The 19,868-nt window shown below is 40.9% G+C and overlaps 1 protein-coding gene across 1 annotated transcript in view; it reads left to right on the forward strand.

Moving 5' to 3' along the window:
* The window catches only part of RELL1 (RELT like 1), a 161,266-nt gene extending 144,710 nt beyond the window's left edge, over nt 1-16,556 (forward strand). The window contains exon 8 of the mRNA XM_078678354.1: nt 15,214-16,556. The gene's annotated coding sequence lies outside the window, so the exon portion shown is untranslated. The remainder of the gene's footprint in view (nt 1-15,213) is intronic.
* Nucleotides 16,557-19,868: the final 3,312 nt, after the last annotated feature.

Genomic DNA, 19,868 nt, shown 5'->3' on the forward strand with positions numbered 1-19,868 from the left:
TGGGGGTAAAAAGGATGCAAATTTGGCATGGGTAGCTTACGTGGGCAAAAAGTTATGGAGGCCTAAGCGTGAACTAACCCATACAGCCAAAATAAGGCTTAGCTTTCAGGGTGGGGGGGTGGGAGGGTGTGTGGAGACCTAGTGACGAAAGGTTTGACAAAATGGTTTGAAGCATCCCGGTAATATGTGCAATAGCAACCGTAAAGAAATTAAAAAACTGAACAATATATTGAATTGTATTTAATTGCTATACTATTTAGCCCTAATTGATAGTCGATTCAAATCTTCCATTAGGAGAGATGAGATAAAGAAACTACATATGTTAACCAAGGCTGAGAACCGCTTATGCCTACTCAGGCCACAGATCATACCATGCTGTAGCTATGTAAAATGCTACATTTGTTTGTAGATATTGCTCACAGGATGGCTCAGCCCCTTGTACAAGAAGGGATACCAGTTTGTAGTGATTCCCAGCAGGTGAAAGGGTATTTGAAATAATGTTCTTGTGTGGTGAAATCACTAGTGTGAGAAGTCATGGCGGAAAAATATGTCCTATTGGACTTACCCGTTACGTTTTTCTCATATTACTTACGGTAAGGATGGGAATAATGTGGATTATACAATAAAAATGTGACATTATAAATAGACCTTAGTTAGACTATATTTTAAAATATTTTGTTTATTTATCATTCTTATGAAGCGTACTCAACCTCAGGGGGAGCAGAGCGACGTACATAAAACAGACATTGAGTACTTCGCCACATTACATAAACCAAGAAACTTTATACACAACAGTAAGTAACAAAGCTTGAAGCCATAGGTGGGAAGTTGGAGGTAATTAAACACCTGGGAAGCACAAGGGTTTGGAAGAAGAAATTGGTCATCTTTACACTTGGCACAAGTTTTACACACATAAGAAACAACAGGGAGCAAGATGCAGAAGAATTTACATGCGTACTAATTACACATCTAATTGTGTTAATAATTATTGATAGCAATGATATAACTGTATATGTACTAATAAACTAATGATAAATATAAGCTATACACATTTAAGACCAGAAAACTGAAATTATATAGCAGCAAAGGTTATATGTCGGAGATTGTGGGCAAGAGCTCAGAGCGTGACATTCCAGCTCATACTGAATTCTTCATGCAATGCTATACATGATAAAAAACAGCCGCATTGTAATAAAACCACCAGCAATTATTGTACAAAAAGTTGATGATTATAGAATAAAATGTCTCCACCTCTGGGGGGGAGACTTGGGAGACAGATGGAACCATGTAGAATTGGAAGAAGATCTGACCAAGGAGTTGAGAACAGCAATTGGCACTCAGATGGCAGAAGCCAAGCAAATAGATGGATTCAGAAAAGGGAGGCTGACTTCCTCGCAAGCAGGCCACACTATCTCTCCAAGTTTCCATACTCTGAAAATACATAAGAATAGGATTTCTTCACCAGGAAGTCCTATTGTATCATGGATCAATTTTATTTTAGAACCTCTGTCAAAATCCAGTGATCACTTGCTAAGACCACTGGTAGAACACATCCCTCATTCATAGAGCAAACAAAAGATTTGTTGAGACAACTTAGACATCCAGTACAATCCTAAAGTAAATCTACGTGTGGGCTTAGATGTGGAAAGTATCTACAACAGCTTTCCACAGGATGAACGTTGAGGGTAATGGGCTCCCTGGACACATACCACACCTAGACATTTCATGCTAGTTTTTATGTGCCTGACACCAGGTTTTCTTTTAATTTGAGGGTATCCTGTATTAACAGATACAATGAATTTCAATATGAAGTACTTTTGCTCCCGGCATTTGCTGTATTTATATGGACTATTTTGAAACCACCACCATTGTCCATCACCAGCCCATTCAAGAATGATTTTGAATTCTGGAACAGATGCATTGATGATATTTTGATCATATGGAGAGGAGAATCTCGCTGCAGCTGAATAATTTACTGCGTGACAAAATGACTACCTCAAGTTTACTTGCTGCATTGACAAAGACACCATTGTTTTCCTATATACAAGGATCTTTCATGACCACAGAACCATGTGTACTAACACATACAGGGTCCTGTTGAGGTTTGACCGCTGTCATCTGTGTCCCTGATAGGAAAACCTGTCGTATATAGCCAATTTTTGAGGCTACTCTGGAATTTTTCTCAGCTAGAAGATGTCAAAAGAAGCAGACCTTCTAATAGCAAATTGATATCGTGGCCATCCCGAATACTCAATCCACAGAAAAGGAGCTGGAACAACAGTGATTCTCTTACGGAGCATGACAGAAAGAATGAGAAGAGTCAACAGCTTGTGTGTGTGACCACTTAGTCCATAATCTCAAATGAGGTGAAGAAGGTCATCAATTGTAAGTGAAGCATATTAAAAAGTGGTGATTTGAGGTTTGAAATGAATAGCAATAGGGACCCCCTCCAAATATACTTTCAGGTCAGGGAGTGGAGGGGAAAGACAACCAGACACAGCAAAGAGAGCTCCCTCTTGACCTATAACTACTTTACGATTGGGAAACCTCTAATGCAACAGGCATACTTAGACTACATATACATCTTTTTATTGGTTTATTTATTCATTTTTATTTTAGAGATCTTATCATAGTTCCTTAAGTCATTTTTTCTTTTTTCTGAAAAACAGATAATCATTTACTGTATTTCATATAGTTTCTTTTAAGATACATATACAAAAATTAATTTTACAATTTCATTATCTACACATAGATTTTTTTTTTTTTAAAACAAAACAGTTTTGATAAACCAGGACGAGAACCACAACCACATATACTCACTCACACATCCTATTCAAACACAACTCCACTACAACCAAAAGCACACCATGTTGTTTGACACCAGTTGTCCACTAAAACCAAAAGGTTAGATCTAAGTAAAGGAATGGCCGACGTGTTTCGGTGGAAGGACTGCAATGAAGACCACCTTCATCAGGACCAGACAGGGGCAATTTCAACAGGGTGTCTCGTAACCTAGATTTATAGTCTCTTTATTCAAATTACTGCATATAAGCCTTCTTCAGACCTCGACTAGCATCCAAAGGATAAAAGTAATTTCAATTAGATGTACAAGGATAGATAATTGATATACTCCACCGTCCTTCGTAATCTCAGATAGAGAAGGGGCCAGACAGACGAAGTCCCACTTCCTGTTAGGTGTCACTTTCCGAAGATTTTGACAACATAAACTTAATTTACCAGAAAACACTTGATAAAAGCCTTTCGATGGATCACGTGTCTCTTCTTCACTAGAGGTCACCCAATTTTGAATTGTGCTCCATGGATCCTATCAAAATCTGATTCTCCTCTTTATGTGCGGTAACTCTGGTAAGGGTTTTTATGGTGTGTTCATCTGATGAGGTGCCTCGGATTCCAATGGTCTGCACACGTCCCAGAGCTCCGCCGGCAACACAGCTGTCCTCGATTGTAACTGTGACCCCCAGGTTCCTGGCTCCATGCATCAGGGGGGGGGGGCATTCTGCAGGCCAACAACTCATCCATCCAGACAAAGGACCAGGGCCAAACAACAGAATTTCAGTTTTGTCAGGATTACACTGAAGGGGATTTGCACTGAGCCAGCCCATGACTACTTTTACAGTGCAGTGCTTTCACTTCTGAGCGATATGGTCTCTCATCCAGACAGCTTGTTCTCTAGAATCAAGAAAGGAGGACAGCCAGTGGAGGGCTGAGCCCATCACACCAATTGCAGGGAGTCGAAGTAAAATCCTTTGAGAGATAGTATCAAACGCCTCCGAGATATCTAGTATAACCAGCATAATGTTGAAGCCGAGGTCTAGGTTCCACTTTATAAGCACAGAGATCTCCTGCACTCCTGTGTCTGTGCTATGTCTGGCTCTAAAGCTCGATTGTGAGGGGTGTAGCATATTAGAGGTTTCTATAAATTTAGAAAGCTGAATATTAATCAGTGTCTCCAAGGTCTTTTGAGAAAGCAGGAAGGAAGGAGATAGGGTGCAAGTTAGAAAGCAGTCCTTTATCTGCGTTTGATTTTTTCAGAAGGGGAACCACATTGCGCCGCTAGCCACAGGGGCATGGCTACCGGGTGAACATGTCGGACGCAAGCTAGAGGAGCTCTGAAGACCGAGCCGCTCTGCCAATTAATCCGACCATCATCCACCAGTAATTATGGGGAGAAACGACACCCCTTGCTTCCCCTGCCTGTTTGCTCCAGTGGTTCTAGTTTGGAGACGAATGGGCCGGGGATTACGTGAGGGAACGAAGCAGCCATGGGTGAGGAGATGCCGGCCTGACGCTGCCCGAAACAGCAAGAGAGGCCTGAGGAGCACCGGATCGGGCAGCCGGATCGTGGAAGGGCCTGCACGACTAAAGAAAGTGTAGAGAGGGGGAAAGGATCCGCGTGCTACCCATAGGATCAAGAGGGGGCCCTGCAACGCTGCGATCGCCCGACCGGGTGCCCTGAACAGAGGATGTGTGACAAACATGGTGGAGACCTGAGTGGCGACAAGACGCCGGGCCCCAACACGACTGGGCGATATATTCAGCACACCGGGACACACTTGGGCATCAGCAGGTTGTTAGAGAAGGCCAGTATTCTGCCTCTGGGCTCGATGGAGGACACAGCACAGTGAAGACGCCCAGACCGAAGGCCTTTCGAAGGGAGGTGAGGAGGTTGTGGGTGTGGGGATGTAGTGAGGCCCTGTATCCAGCTCCGGGGCCGCATGATGACCTTGTCTTGAAGGGCAGGGACCCGAGGGGCCCCCAGATCTCCCCCCGCACCTCTAAAAAATCGAGACCTATCCAGTGGGCCAGCCAGAAGTTATGTGCAGCGAAGTAGGTCTGTGAACGCGAAGGGCCATGCGAGTTGGAGAAAGTGTAAACTGGATACCGGCTGTTTCTAACTCCAAGGTCAAAATCCCTTGCCTGACACCAAGATGGCTGCCACAGTTTTCCCTACCACCGGACTCAGACCAGACCTTGAACACATCTGCCTAAAAGGCAGCCCCAGCTCCTTCTCTGGTTTGTTTCTACTCCCTCACCCTACCTCCTTCTTTTACCTCTATCCTCAAGTGGGGACATGCTCCTCCACTACTCTGTTACTGTAGCCTATGTATCTATTCAAAACGGTTTTTCCCGAACGTTGACACCGGAGCAACATGGCTGATGCCCAGTGGAGTTGCTAGACAGCTAATGAGGAGATTGGCCCTGGTTTCCCCCTCGACCATCACCTAAACAGCCGGACATTGAACCCAGTTCTTCCTCGTCTCTCTGCTATGGCTCCTTCCTCCCCTCCTTTCCTACAAATTATCTCAACCTCGTTGTTTGTTTACTGTGCCTTACTACGCTATTGTAACTGATGCTGGTATAGGTCTCTGATACCTTCGGGTCTAGCCAGCGCTATATAAACCTTTTTAGATGTACCTTGTAATGCAACGATCCTCTGGTTAAGCGCTCAGATACCTCTGGGTCTAGCCAGTGCTATATAAACTTCTCAAATCAAATAAACTCAAAACTGGTTTTCCTGAACGCTGAGACCTGAGCAACATGGCTGATGCCCGGTGGAGCTGCTGGACAGCTAATGAGGATATTGGCCCTGGTTTCCCCTTTGACCGTACCAGCCGGACATTGGGCACAGTTCCTCCTCGTCACCCCACTATTACTCCTTCCTCCCCTCCCTCCTACGAATTCTTACAACATTGTTTATGTATACTGTACCCTACTATGCTCTTGTAACTGATGTAACTTTAAACGCAATGATCCTAAATGTAAAGCGCTCTGATACCCTCTTGGGTCATGTTCGCGCTATATAAAACATTATAAACATAACTAAATAAAATAAAACATTAGCTGTCATCCAGGAGCTGGGCACTTATCCTGAGCGTAAGGAGGCCGAGAACAGTTCTAGATAAATAGGTCATCTTTTATCGGTGAGCTGATACATGATATTTAGGGGAAAAGTGTGTAAAGGGGAGCCAGATTTGCAGCTCAAGAATCAATGTTTTAGGTTGTCTTCCAAAGGTGGTAGAAAGCAGGTGAGCTTATCTCCCATCTCACCTTCTGAGAGGTCATTAATGGGTGCGGCCGCATGCAGGTTCAGTTGAATTTTCCCAATTATTTCTTTAAAACAATCACTCAATTTCCTACACAGATGTACATCCACAACATAAGGTGGTGCAGGCACAGGGGAATCGAAAAACTAACACAATTTAAAAAAAGTCCTTGGACCTGTTCTCAGCCTTATTAATCAACTTCGAATAATGATTACATCTGAACAATTTAATATTATGATAAGATTTCAGCACTAGCTTATAAAGAGCTTTGTCAACACTAATGTAGTGACGTCTACAACTTCTTTCTAGTCTTTTGCAGGATTGTCTTTGTAACGTTAGCTCAACTGTAAATCAGGTAGCCGAAGTGGAGAGTACCTTTTTCTGGGACAACCTTTCCAGGGCCACCTTTATCAGCTGCTATGGTAAACCAGTTGTCTACTGCCAGATTATCTACTGCTACATCCCCGAAAGGCAGGGCTACGTCGAGACTGAAAATTCTGGTTTAGAGATAGCAACTTTATTCCAAGCTAGTCCTGGGGCCTTTGTAACCTTACTGTGCTTTATCTTGAGGATGGGGAGTGGTCAGGAAAATGTTAATATGAAGTGGTCCGACCATACCACATAGATGTGTTAGAGAGAATATTTAATCAGTCATGTGTCCAGCTCATGACTTGGACCAGATGGAGTCAAAGGGAGATTCAAGGCTGTTACTGTTTCCAGGAGGCTTCTAGCCAGAGCGTCTTCAGCCATGTCCATGTGTATATTAAAATCTCCTTATATCAGGAAGTTTGCATAATTAATGATATTAGTTGCTATGGCTTGATCAAGAGAATTGATAAAGTACCCTGCGTACCCAAGTGGACGATAAAGGAATACCCCTGACAGGAAGTGTTGGGCAGAGGGCGTAAATGAGAAGCCCAAGGCTTCTGCATCTTTTAATTCCTCCACCTAAGATGTTGAATATTTTAGATATTTTCTATTTTTTTAAGTTCGAAGTTTATTATACCGTAAGAACAAATATGAAAATTAACAAGTACAAGAGGATACAAGGCATCTGAAAATGATTATAAGAAATACAACATGAAAAAGGAATCTTAAATCACCAAATACATAAGGAAAATAGCAATTGCATGTATTTCACTGGATGCACAACCATTAGCGTATAAAGAATCGAATTATGATATGGAAAGTACATGGAACAAGTATTGTGATGAAATAAAATAAGGAAGGGGCATGACAAGACAACGCATTCCTTTATGGAGGTTTACGGACTACATCAGCAGTTATTACCGGGGAAATCCGGGTTAGGTATGCAGTCAAAGGTAGCCACAAAAAATCTCTTTTGATAGATAGGGAAACAGGAGCGACATAATTGGTATCTAGCCTGTGATGAAAACAAACAGCATTCCACCATGCTCTAAAGGTGACTTTGTCGGTCTGTTTCCAATTGGACATAATTAAATGGAGTGCTACTGCTAGTAACAAATCTATTAATTTTAACATTTGATGGAGAATGGGGCCATTGAGGGGACAGGGAACCTATGAAAACATTGGAGAGGGAGAAAGGAACAGAAGTGTTAAAGATTTTGTTAATTTGGGACCAAACTAATTGCCAAAAGCAATAAATATAGGGGCAGTCAAATAGCATATGTTTTAAGTCAACATATGCACAGGGACAGGACCAGCAAGTGGTTGGAGAGTCTGAGGAGAAAGAGGCTAGTTTAGCCGGGGTAAATAAAAGTCGTTGATAAACAAAATAAAGTGTTTGAGAGGTGTTAGCAGCTCGGGAAGTTTTATGAATTTTAAGCCATGGTCTATCAAAAGTAAGTGTTGACCAGCATTCCGCTGAATCTTTTTCCCAAGCCAGTTCAGCCTTTGTTTTATCTCTACCTGAAGGAAGAAGTAGACCCTTGTATAAAGAGGAGGCTGAAGGTGAAGAGATCAAAAGAGGAAAAAGAGTGGAACATCTAGAGGGCAAATCAGGAGTAGAAGGTAAAGAATTAAGATATTGAGTAAGTGAGGGTAGTAAAAGGGCATATTGAATGTTGAAAGAAGATGGTAGCGAGAATTTCTTTTGAAGATCAGGGAAGGATAAAGGGACATTGTTCAATAGTAATTGAGATAGCCAAAATAATCCTTTACGTCTCCAGGATTTCCAATAAATGGTGCAATTCTGAATACGTAATAGAGTGTTATGCCAAATGGGTTGTTGATCTAGGGAGGAAGGAGAAGGGTATGATGATGGTAAGAGTGGAAGAAGTTGTTTACGAGTATGTGAGATGACAGGGGGACGGAAAGAAGCAATTGAATTTGTAAAAGCAAGAGATTCATTAAAATCGAAAGGAGAAAGAAAAGATTTTTCTATAGATAGCTAAATAGGAGGATGAGTGTCCATGATCCGAGGATAGCCAACGAGATGATTGTTTTAAGGAAAATGCATAATGATAGGATTTGAAATCTGGAAACTTAAGACCACCGGATGATTTATCCGCTTTTAAAGAGGATAAGGCGATACGAGCCGATTTATCTTTCCAGAGAAATTTTGATAGCAGAGAGTCTATTTTCTTAAAATTAGAAACCTGGGATGCAGACTGGAATCATGGAGAGAATGTACAATATCAGAGGGGAAAGCATCATTTTGATAGTCTAATCTGCCCCACCAAGAAAGAAAAAGTGGATGCCAACGTTTTATATTATTTGATAAGGTTTTGATAATAGAGTCAAAATTGAGTTTCAAGCTGTCAGGAATGTTAGTAGAAAACCACAAGCCTAGATATTTTATTCTAGAGGGTTGCCAGGAAAACCCACTGGGAGCAAAATCATGTTTGAGGCACGTTAAATTAAGAGGCAGTATCTCGCATTTGTCTGAGTTTAGACAATATCTGGACAATTGGGAGAAAGAATCCACCTGATGAAGGAAAGCTGGAATAGAAGAGGCTGGATTGGAGCAATATAAAAGAATGTCAACGGCATATGCAGATAATTTGACATGAACATTGTCCGATTGGAAACCGGAGAGCAGTGGATCTAGTCTAATCTTAGTTAAAAATGGTTCCAAGGCAATAATAAGTAAGAGAGGTGATAACGGACATCCTTGTCTTACTCCTCTAGAGTGAAAAATAGTCAGAGGTCTTACCATTTACAAAAATAGATGCTTTAGGATCAGAGTATAGTAAAGAGATGAGGAAGATTAATTTTGGAGGCATCCAGTCTAAGGCCTTAAACATAAACTCCCATCCGATCCTATCAAAGGCTTTTTCTGCATCTAAAGCTATAGTTGAAATAGGGTAATCAAAATATAATGCTTTACCGAGAACATTAAAAAAGACTCTTGAATTATCAGAAGATAACCGACCCTTCACGAAGCCCGATTGTTCAGGACCAATAAGATGGGGCAAAATAGGATTAATATGGAGGGCGATCATTTTTGCGAATATCTTATAATCAAGATTAACCAAAGATATTGGCCGATGATTCTTGCAAAGGGACGGATCTTTATTGTCTTTGGGTATCAAACAAATCATGGCTTCTTGAAAAGTACCAGAGGAAGAACTGGACGTAATGAAGTAATTAAAAAGCTTCAAAAGGTTGGGAAGAATTACGGTGGCAAAAGAGGCATAGAATTCAATAGTAAAGCCATCTGGACCAGGAGCCTTCCCTCTTTTTAATACAGAAACTGCATGAGTAATTTCGGCTAACGTAATGTCTTTATCTAAAGGGCCAAAATCAATCGAAGATGAGTAGGGAGGCTGAAGATTTTGAAAGTAAGAAGACAAATCCTGTGGAGAGGGTTGTTGTTCCGGAGTATATAATTTTGTGAAAACAGAGACAAACTCATTTAAAATATCACCATCTTTAAAGAATGTAGTACCAGTGGGGCCTTTGATGGATTCGATCTTAGTTCGATCGCGTCTTATTTCCTGATAATTTGCTAGTAATTTTCCCATTTTATTTTGGCCTCCATAGTAACAGGAACTACTCCTTAAGAGATAGGATGAGGCAGCCTCTGTGGATAGTTTATTAAAGGTAATTTGTGCGTCCATATGATTCTTTAAGGACGATTCGGTTTTTAATTGATAATAAGTAAGTTCAAGGTGTTTAATGTTGGTAAGCATCTTGATTGGATTGGGCTTCAAAAGTTTTCCTTTTCCTGGAAACAAAATTAATTATAAACCCCCTTGCTGCAGCTTTGAAAGAGTCCAAAATCATAACGGGAGAAGAGGTTGGAGCGGCATTCAAGGAGAAGAATTCTGACATAAAGGTGTTAAATTGGCCAGTGAAATTAGGGTCAGGCAACAAGGCGTTATTAAAGCGCCACCTGCCAGCATGGGGAGTAAATGGAAGTAAGTCAAAATCAACAAAAACGGGGTCATGGTCTGAAATTAGAATAGAACCAATTTCGGAGCGCAGTGCATGTTGAGATAGAGATTTTACTGAGAAAGAAGTAGTCAATTCTGGATTGTGAGTGATGTGGAGGGGAATAAAAGCTATATTCTCGAAGGTCAGGATTACATAATCTCTATATGTCAATTAAAGATTTATTGCATATGGTGGAGGTAAATTGTGTGTGCATCTTTGTATTGACAAATTTCACTGTGGAAGACCTGTCTAATATGGGATCAGGAACTTGGTTACAATCTCCTCCAAAAACAATATATTCATCATCAAATAGAAGAAGTTTGTCAGAAATGAGTCCAGAATACATTATCAACATTAACTGGTGCATAAACATTGAAAAAGACTATGGGAATCTGATTGATGAGGAGTTTAAGAATAACCCAACGACCATTAGAGGCCGATTCTTGATAAATTACTGAAATATGAAGTTTCTTGTGACATAGAATAGAAACAACCATTTTTCTTACCTAGAGCTGGGGAAGAAAAAACATTGCCTACCCAACATCTTTTAAATTTAGAAAGTTCTGTGTCAGACAAATGGGTTTCTTGGATTAAAGCAATATCCGTTTTCAATCTAGCTAAATGGGTTAACACCCGTTGTCTTTTTTTATAGGATTATTAATCCCTGTAACATTCCATGTAATAACTCTAAGAACTATTAAACTTTATCTGAACAGCTATTAGGCATACAGTGAAAATCTTAAAAATACTACATTGAGGAAGAGTAGTAAAGATATAATATCAAGGTAAAAGTTGAAACAGGAAAGAGGATAGAGAAAGAAAAAATATCATGAAATGAGAAGTGAAAAACGAAAGATAGGGAAAGGGGGAGTATAAGGAAAGAAGGAGAGTAGAGCAAAATACCAAAAAGAAGACAATTAAGAAAAACAAGGACGTACCACAAGCAACAATAAGAGCGGGGAGGGTGAGTTCACATGGGGAGGGCCACACACCGGACGACGGACTCCGGGAGGAGTAATGGATGAGAAACATCCCCCAGGAACAGCAGAGGATACATGAAACTATCGAAGGACCATAAACCGCATCTAGTAAGAAAGAAAATAAAAAGGGAGAATATTAACAAAAAGAAAAGGAAACATTATGGCATAACAAAATACATCAGGGAAGATGAGCAAGAACAATTAATAACAAGAAACCATTTATTTTGATGAAACAAAATATCATGGATGAGGAATGTCCATGGCGTCCTCTCTACACAAGTTCAGAAAATGTTGAAGAAGGTCTGGTTCCTCGTAGTTAGTCGTCTTGTTATTGTAAGTCACCTTAAACAAGCAGGGATGAAACAAACCATATCTGGCATTCAAAGAACGTAGAGCCGGTCTCATGTCCAAGAATTTCTTCCGACGATCAGCAGTAGCCTTAGCATAATCCTGGGCGAAGAAAACATTGGAACCATTCCAGGTGATTTTCCCTTTTTGTTTGGCGGCATAAAGAACTTTGAGCAGATCAGTATATTCTAGAAAGTACAAGATAACCCCTCTAGGTTTCATGGAGGGGGTAGGTGTAGAGGAAAAACGAGGACTCTGCCCCAAACGGTGCGCTCTTTGGACATTCAATGGAGGTTGATAAGGAAAACCTAGTAAAGTTGGCAAAAAAGTTTGAAAAAATGACAACGGATCCGCACCTTCAAGTCCTTCCGCAAGGCCATAAATGCGTAAATTGTTACGCCTATTTCGGTTTTCCAAATTTTCAATTTGTTGTTTAAGATGTTGGATTTCTCTATGCATGCCTGGTACCTGAACAGTAACTGCCTGGACAGAATCCACACGTTGTTCGACGTCTACAACTTTTTGTTCTGTTGTCAACCAATTATCCTCAAGGTTCTGTAGATGAGAATTTGTTTCCACCATGTAGGGCTTGAGGGAGCGTATTTTTTCTAATAAAAGTTCCATAGAGAGTGAGGGAGAGGGATTCATTGGTGGAGGACAGTTCGTCTGTAGTCGCTTCCCAGAGGCAGAAACAGAGGATATCTTAGTAGTTGGCTTGGAATTGGAATTGGAAGTGGAACAGGGCATGATAGAAGAAGCACCCCCAGTAGACGCATCTGATTCAAGATTTGCCTCTTCCATGTTATTTTGCAAAACACTGAAAGGGTTATGGACCTCTATCGACACACTATCAGGCTGTTTGGCATTGTTGCGATTAAAACGAGGTATTGCCATCTAGCAGTGTGAAGAATATAGACCGTTAATCAGAAGAGCATCAAAAACTAATGTGTATTGAAAGCGAGAAAACACATAGGAAACACATGAAGAGCAAGAACTGTTGCATAAAAGCTATGTGTGTGGACTATTTATATCAGAAGGCAGGCAGAGGCATAGAGAAAATGACCAGACAAGGTAAAAAACGAGTAGAATTCCCATTTAAAGGTGCATTAGAGAAATTCTGTGAGAAAATACTGTTGCGCATCAGGATGAAAGCAGTAGGAGCGAGCAGAAAAAACAAAAGGGTGGCTGATACTCCTCATCGAGTCGCGAGCTGCCGTTAAAAGCAGAAAAAATAACCAAAACGCTCACCCAAAGCGACCAAAAGTGTCCCCCTGAATGCAGGAGATGTTCCCACAGATAATGCCTCTGTCGTTGGGTCCGTACGGTAGAAGTGGCAGCCTGGAGAAGTTTCGGCACCTCACCCCGTCACGGAGCTCCGAAATCCAGCGCCATCCCGCTCGGTGCTCATGCCACGCCCCCTAGATATTTATTTTATTTAATTGCAATCCCCCCTCTGCGTTTCTCTGTCCTATCTGCATGAATACATGTTTACCTGTCTGGTAGGGCAAGTTATAAACCAGGGTGAGTCATCCTTCAACTGGTTCTCTGTCATAAAAAGGATATCAGGCTGGGAACCAATCAAGAGGTTATAGACTTCTAACGCATGTTTATGCAGAGAGCGGATATTAATAAGAGCAGCCTTAATGTGCTGACCCTTGATTCCATTGGCTTCACCCTCACTCATGCATAAGCATTGTAAGTTCACATAAAACATATAACAGGCCCCCAACATTCATTCACAGCCAGTTCACACTCGCCTGAGGAAGGATTTCTCAAATGTAAAAGTACCACAGCATCTTATAAAACCCTTGCATTATTATACCTCATAGTCACGTTTTTCTAATTCAAACCAGCTGGCCACTACCTGCACTCAGACGGCTTATAACACACCCACACCACTTCCATTATTAAGTAGGAAGCCTCCACCAAAGCACGGCTCCGCTACCTGGCAGCAAGTAGACTGAGTTGAATGATGATATACTCTGGTTAAGCCTCTACCTACAAAGGTATTATCTCTTCACTTTGTGTTTCGGAATTATCATATATATTCTCAGTTGTCTTACAACACCCACATCACAAAAGTTAACTCGGACATTCCCTTCCAACAACAACAGCCTCTGCTCCAAATGAAATGTCCATCACAAAGTATATATTCATATCATTTGATGGCCTATAAAACATTGAGGGGTCACTGAGGGGGCTTATGATTTCATTTGATTTGCTGTTTCAAAGATTAACAAGATTACAACCTAGAACCACCCTAACTAGGTGGTGGATAGGGCTTTTTCTGACTCCGTCCCTAAATAAACCCTTTTGCGATAGACAGTGAGGGCAGGAGGAGCAAAATACAAGTAAGAAGACTAGTGCACGTGTTCAATGTTGTCATTGCGTACATTTACAACGTGACGTCTGAAGGGGCACAAAATGATAAAACCCGCTTCTCCGTTATCCAAAATTCAGGGTTATGGGACCTCACATAGGTGGATGGCCGGGTGGTTGAGTTGTAAGTAAAGAAAATGCTGAATCTATGTACTACTAAACTTCTAGCAGACTCAGTTCTATTTTACTCTCCCGGTAAGATGACAATACTTCTTGCACACCTTTGATAGTGTGTGACCAAAGGGTCCAACCTGCCTATAACTACCTATAGGGCGAATGCAACCCTAGATACAAGTAGGTACCATATCAAAGGGCATAAATGTCTGCTCGACTCTAACCACAGCTTCCGGGTGACTGGGGTAGCACTTCGTATGAACATTCCAAAACACACTATGAGTGTATGTGTGAACAACAGCATGGCAGTGTCCCCACATGACATTCAATTATTTATGGCTAAATGGAGCATTGGGGTTGCCTCCTAGTGAACACTACTTTTCGAAGGGCTGCAGATATGAGGTTAGCTCAACACTTTGGAGCTAAGAGTGCAGTGCATCATTGGCATGATCATGTTAAAATGTAACAATTGTACTATGATTCTGCTAAATGGTATGATCATTTGTCGTATCTCCACAGACTAAGAGAACTTGGTAAACCACCAGGTCTCACGGCCAACCAATAGCTTCTAAAGCTAATAGGGGTGACATTGTCCACACTAGTATGTATGGATAGAATGAGTACGATTGAGGAATGAGTCTCTTCCTACTACAAAAAAATCATCACTAAAACAAGAGAGCTGGGGTCAGAGCAGTCTCAACGAAAACCGGAAGACCTGTATGGCTAAACATGACCGGTTAAAATGTTTATCTTTTTCATAAAACGTGAACCATTATGATGCAAATTATGAATATTCATATAACAATTTTAGAATTGTTTTTGGAAAGTTGTTTGAGATGAGTGCAATTTTCGTTTACACAAAAAAGAATACAGCATTTCTATTCTTAGCAAATGTTCGACCATCAGCAATATGTGCTATTTTTCCAGCAGCTGCTCTGCAGTCTATTTAATGTGTTTTGTCTCTGCAGAGCCAGCTTTTAATCAGTTGAAGAAACCAATTTTACTGAAAGCTGAACGTGAAGAGAAATATTTGAGAGGATGATGTCATACTTGTACACTGCCCGTCAGGATGAATTTGGAGATGAAATACCTGAACAGTTCGATCCCAACCCTGCATTGGTCATCTCGTTGTAGAAAAGAATTCCTGAAAACTCATTTTGCACTTTCTTTCAACAGAGCATTGTTCTGTGTAGAGACGAGTGTTTTCTAACTGTCAAACTTCTATGGAGTTAAAGTGCTAAACCTTTATAATGCACTGATGTGCCTTATGAGTGTATATGTTTTGTAAGTTATAATATGGAGCAGCAACGTACCAAAAAGGCATGTTAAATATTTTAGGAAAAGTAGAACCATGCCAAAATAGTGGCTTGAACCATTTGTTCAAAATTATACTGCCATCCTAAAACTTCTGCCATTTTCAAAGATTCTTTGCACTAAACTTCTTGCATCTTCACCCATGTAATCGAAAATGTGCTTCTGTGTAGGTTGTTCAGGAAGTGTTGGTTGCACCAGCTAAAGAAATGCACAGATTGATCGTGCAGTAATTTATCAGAGAAGGTTTTGAAATGAGCATAACCTGCCATGAAAGAACAGGTTGCAACATTCAGACACAGATGTATATGCTTGTTCGACAAATTGAAGGACAGTAATGGACGGGCTGCCTCTCTGTTGTTCATTGTTTTGACAACAAAAAAAGATATTCAAGCCTCATGTAGTCAGTGTATATTATAAATGGAAACCATTTCCAGATTCTCTCATGCTGCTTGTTGATGTAAATATTTTATGTTATTATTAAGGTATTGCCTAAAGTAATTTAATTCATTTCCTTTTTACAGTAAAATGCCATACAAAGATTTTTAAAGGGTTTTGTACTATCTAAGCTAACATTTACCTAAGATATACAGTTGTCTGAACGTTAATGCATTTCATCATTTCTGGGTTGGAGTGAAATTAAGGGGTTCCTTTCTGTGATAGATGCCATAATTGCACACTAAACTCTTGAAGTCTGTTTTTCTAATATATTAGCGATTTAAACATCACTTCCACTCTTTCTACAATCATTGCATTTCTGGGGATGTTAACATTTGTATTGCTTTTTTGTCCTGTATTACTGTTTTCTCCTTCATAAATTCATTTTATTGGCACTGAGTGATGAACTGTACACTTTTTCTGTCTTTTGTACTATCATTCCTGGCTTTGTTTTGGAATTTTTTTCCTATTTGCAAAACTTGCAACTGATTTCTTGTTTTTGAATTTTATTGTGGTTCTTAGCTTTTTATAACCATAAAAGCAAATGTGTATTGACTGCAAATGTTGCCTTATTCAGATAATGCTTTGCACAGCTTGAGATGTCTATACTGTAGCAATCGCTGCTTTTGGTTTCAGAAGTGCCGCCATCTTCTGTCCACCTGTAATCCAGTAGCTTGTGCCAACTGCAGCCACTGGAAGTGAATGCCACACTGCAACAGATACATTATCCTGAGAAGGATTTTACTCATTGATCTCTTCCCTTTAAACCAGACACTTCTCTTTAAAGCATGGGTATTTGTATGATCAGGAAATCCCATGATTTCTGTGACAGATATCATTCCTCCAGTGTTTTTCTATGTGGGTTCTGAAATTAGGTTTGGTGTTGCTAAAAAAACAAAAAACACAATGCCCTTCAATGGTGTAGCTCGCTACCTGTGGAGGCAAGGAACTCAATACCGCTTACCGGTAGTAAGCGTATATAAATGTTGCAATAAAATTTATTTTTGGTATGATAACTTTGGATATTGATAGAATGCAGCATTAGGCCTTAAACACTGCCATACGCTTTCTACCATCCACATTAAAATGCACTAGTTCGTCATCTCTGTGGCTCACTTTCTTCTGCATCTCATCTGGATATGGAAAGTGGTGCAGGTAGTGATAGAGTAAGGCTTTTGGTGAGAGAGAGTGGTACATGTTTCCCTCCCTCCTCCCGTGGCTCATACTGTCACTGATACCTATGTAGATGCAGCGGTACCTGGATCAGCGGACTGCGGGGGAGATTACACCCATCATCTCTCACTCTACCTTGTCAAACTAAGTAAAACGATTTGGCAGAGACCTGGGTTGCAGAAGCTTCACTATTCTTTTTTTAGGTCGAGTCTAAACAGCGCTTGGGCTGTTAGGTGATCTGTTGTCTGCACTTTGTGGGGTCTGATTTCTCCCACGCTTTGGATTGGCTTTTGCGTGTGTCATTTAAAATTCATAGCCTGCAAATGGCTAATGGTGGGTGCAAAGATCTGGTACTCCAATTTCTAGCCAAATGGTCCACGGATCTTTCCCTTCCCAATGTATCCTGTTCCTGCTCAGTAATCGGATTTCTTGTTACTGTACCGCCTTCATTTCCACCTGTCACTCAGCATGCCTTGCGCACCCCCATTTAGAATTTAATTGCCATGTAGCCCCCAGACTCTCTCACACAAGTCCGCTTGGCCCTAATCCTTCCATAGCATCCTACTAACCCTTTTTGACCTCAAGTCTTCTAGCCCTAATTTTGTTTGGGGAGGGTAGGTTGCTTTTTTATTAGCATATGGTTTGGTTTTATTTCCTTTTCGGATCCTCTACTTTGCACAGACTTCATTGATTTCCTTTGACACCCCCCTCCCAGTTTCCACTGGACATGGCATCCCAGTTCAACCAACCTGCTGTGTTTTACTTCTGCGTCTCCAATGCTCCCCTTTCATAAAAGTAAGGAATATCTCCCATACTTTAATCAGTACTATTTCTTGGCAGTTGTGGGTGGCTCCATAGCCCTCCTTTTTTCCAGCATTCGCGACCCACCTCCCCTATTGGTTTTTTGCTTCAGTTGCTCCCGAATTTATAATGCACTCCGCATAGCACTTAATCTTAACTACATTTTTTTTTGTAACCTGTTTCTAATGGAACTTGCTTCAGACATGATGCGGAGACCAGAATTCAGCGAGGAAAACAAAAAGTTTGAGCTATTTTCGTATTTTTATTAGCAACACCAATAGTTCAAACTTTCAGTAATGCGAGACTTATTGCATTGCAAATACTTGTTTACTGTTGGTCTTTTTAGGTTTGTTTTAAAACTCCTATGTCTTGCATCATGTTTTCATTGTCTTAATTGCCTGCCACAGTGGGCTATAGTAGCCGTTAAGTCCTGTTCACGTCTAATTGACCGTCATTTTTGGCTCGGGCTAATAAAACTGGAACAGGCCCTTAGTGGCAGGCTATAATGCAGTATTAGAACATTGATATTTTTAGGGCTACACTGAATATCAGAGTTTTACTGTTTAATTCAGAACATCGACCCTCAGTGCGTTCAGAAAGCGTTGTAGCCCTACTGTTTCAGGCAATAATCATTATTAGGTCGAGCCTAGAGTCAGCGCGGATGCGCTGCTTTGCGAGGCATGTTGTATTGGAGTATGCATTTGAAGCCCCGCCCACTGTCAGCCCATATTTTTTATTGGCTTGTGTCATTGCCCTTTGTAAATGCTGACTTCTGATTCATAAATAGGCTTCTTGGTACCACCTTGTCTTCATTTGTAACATCCCATGGCGACTGGCCCTTTTACTTGGGGTAACATCCTTACCTTTACTTGGCTTGTTACAGAGTGTGTGTTACAAGTAGGCGAGCACTATTTCGTTTATTGCTGAATAATAAGAACAATGGCAGTTACTTTTTCTTGTAATTGCACCATGCCCACACAGGACAATGGCGGCGGCTTTTGTTTTGAGCGCCATGCCGCTCTAACTTTAAAAGTGCCTGGCCCCTACCTGCATAGTACAATGACCACAATTTTTTTTAAAAAATAACCCATAAGAAGAACGAGGCATCCGCTTCAGGGTCACTGCACTTTCTTTTACCTTTTACTTATTTTTTTTATTAAACTTAAATGCTGAGCGGAATGTCCGCTTTAAGGACACCACGCTCAGATTAATTAAAAAAAAACACTTTACTCTTTAGCGCAGCACCTGCTTCAGGGACACAGAGCTGGTTCTCTTTTAAAAAAAAAATGTTTAAATTAGTTTACTGATGAGGGCGGGGCCCTCATGAGTTGCTCTTATGTGCATTGTGTTCCTGAGTATTCTTTTGGGATGCTTGTTTGAACAGGGAGTGGTTGCTGTTGCCAGCATGGGAGATGTTGTGTGGGGTCTGGAGACATGCTTCAAACCTGCAGTAGTGTCTTATGAATATGCAGGAGATATTAGAGAAAAATGTTCAAATATACATAGTTGTTCAAATGGATAATTTTAGACGTAAGGACTGCCAGGCTTGTTTATTTAATTCCTTTATTGAAGTATCCAGTTGTACAGAGACCCCATCCACAGACCGGGCTCTCATCAGCATCCAACTGCTTCCTCAACTTCCCACCAACAATCCAATCTCCAGAGGTGATGCCTTGGATACCAGGTTGTGCATCACCACTTGGTTGCAGAACCCGACTTACTAAAGGTTCTGCAACTTAAGATGCCACATCACCTCCCTCATCTACCCAAAACAAAATGTAAATTATAATTCACGCCCTCAAACTAAACCAAAGAAAATGAAAAGTGACATAGTCACATAGCTTTGCAGGTCTCCTCTTTACATGCTGGGGTTGATTCTTGAGCACCTCAGACAAATCCT

This window comes from Lissotriton helveticus, chromosome 2_2 (assembly GCF_964261635.1).
Source record: "Lissotriton helveticus chromosome 2_2, aLisHel1.1, whole genome shotgun sequence".
Lineage (NCBI taxonomy): Eukaryota > Metazoa > Chordata > Amphibia > Caudata > Salamandridae > Lissotriton > Lissotriton helveticus.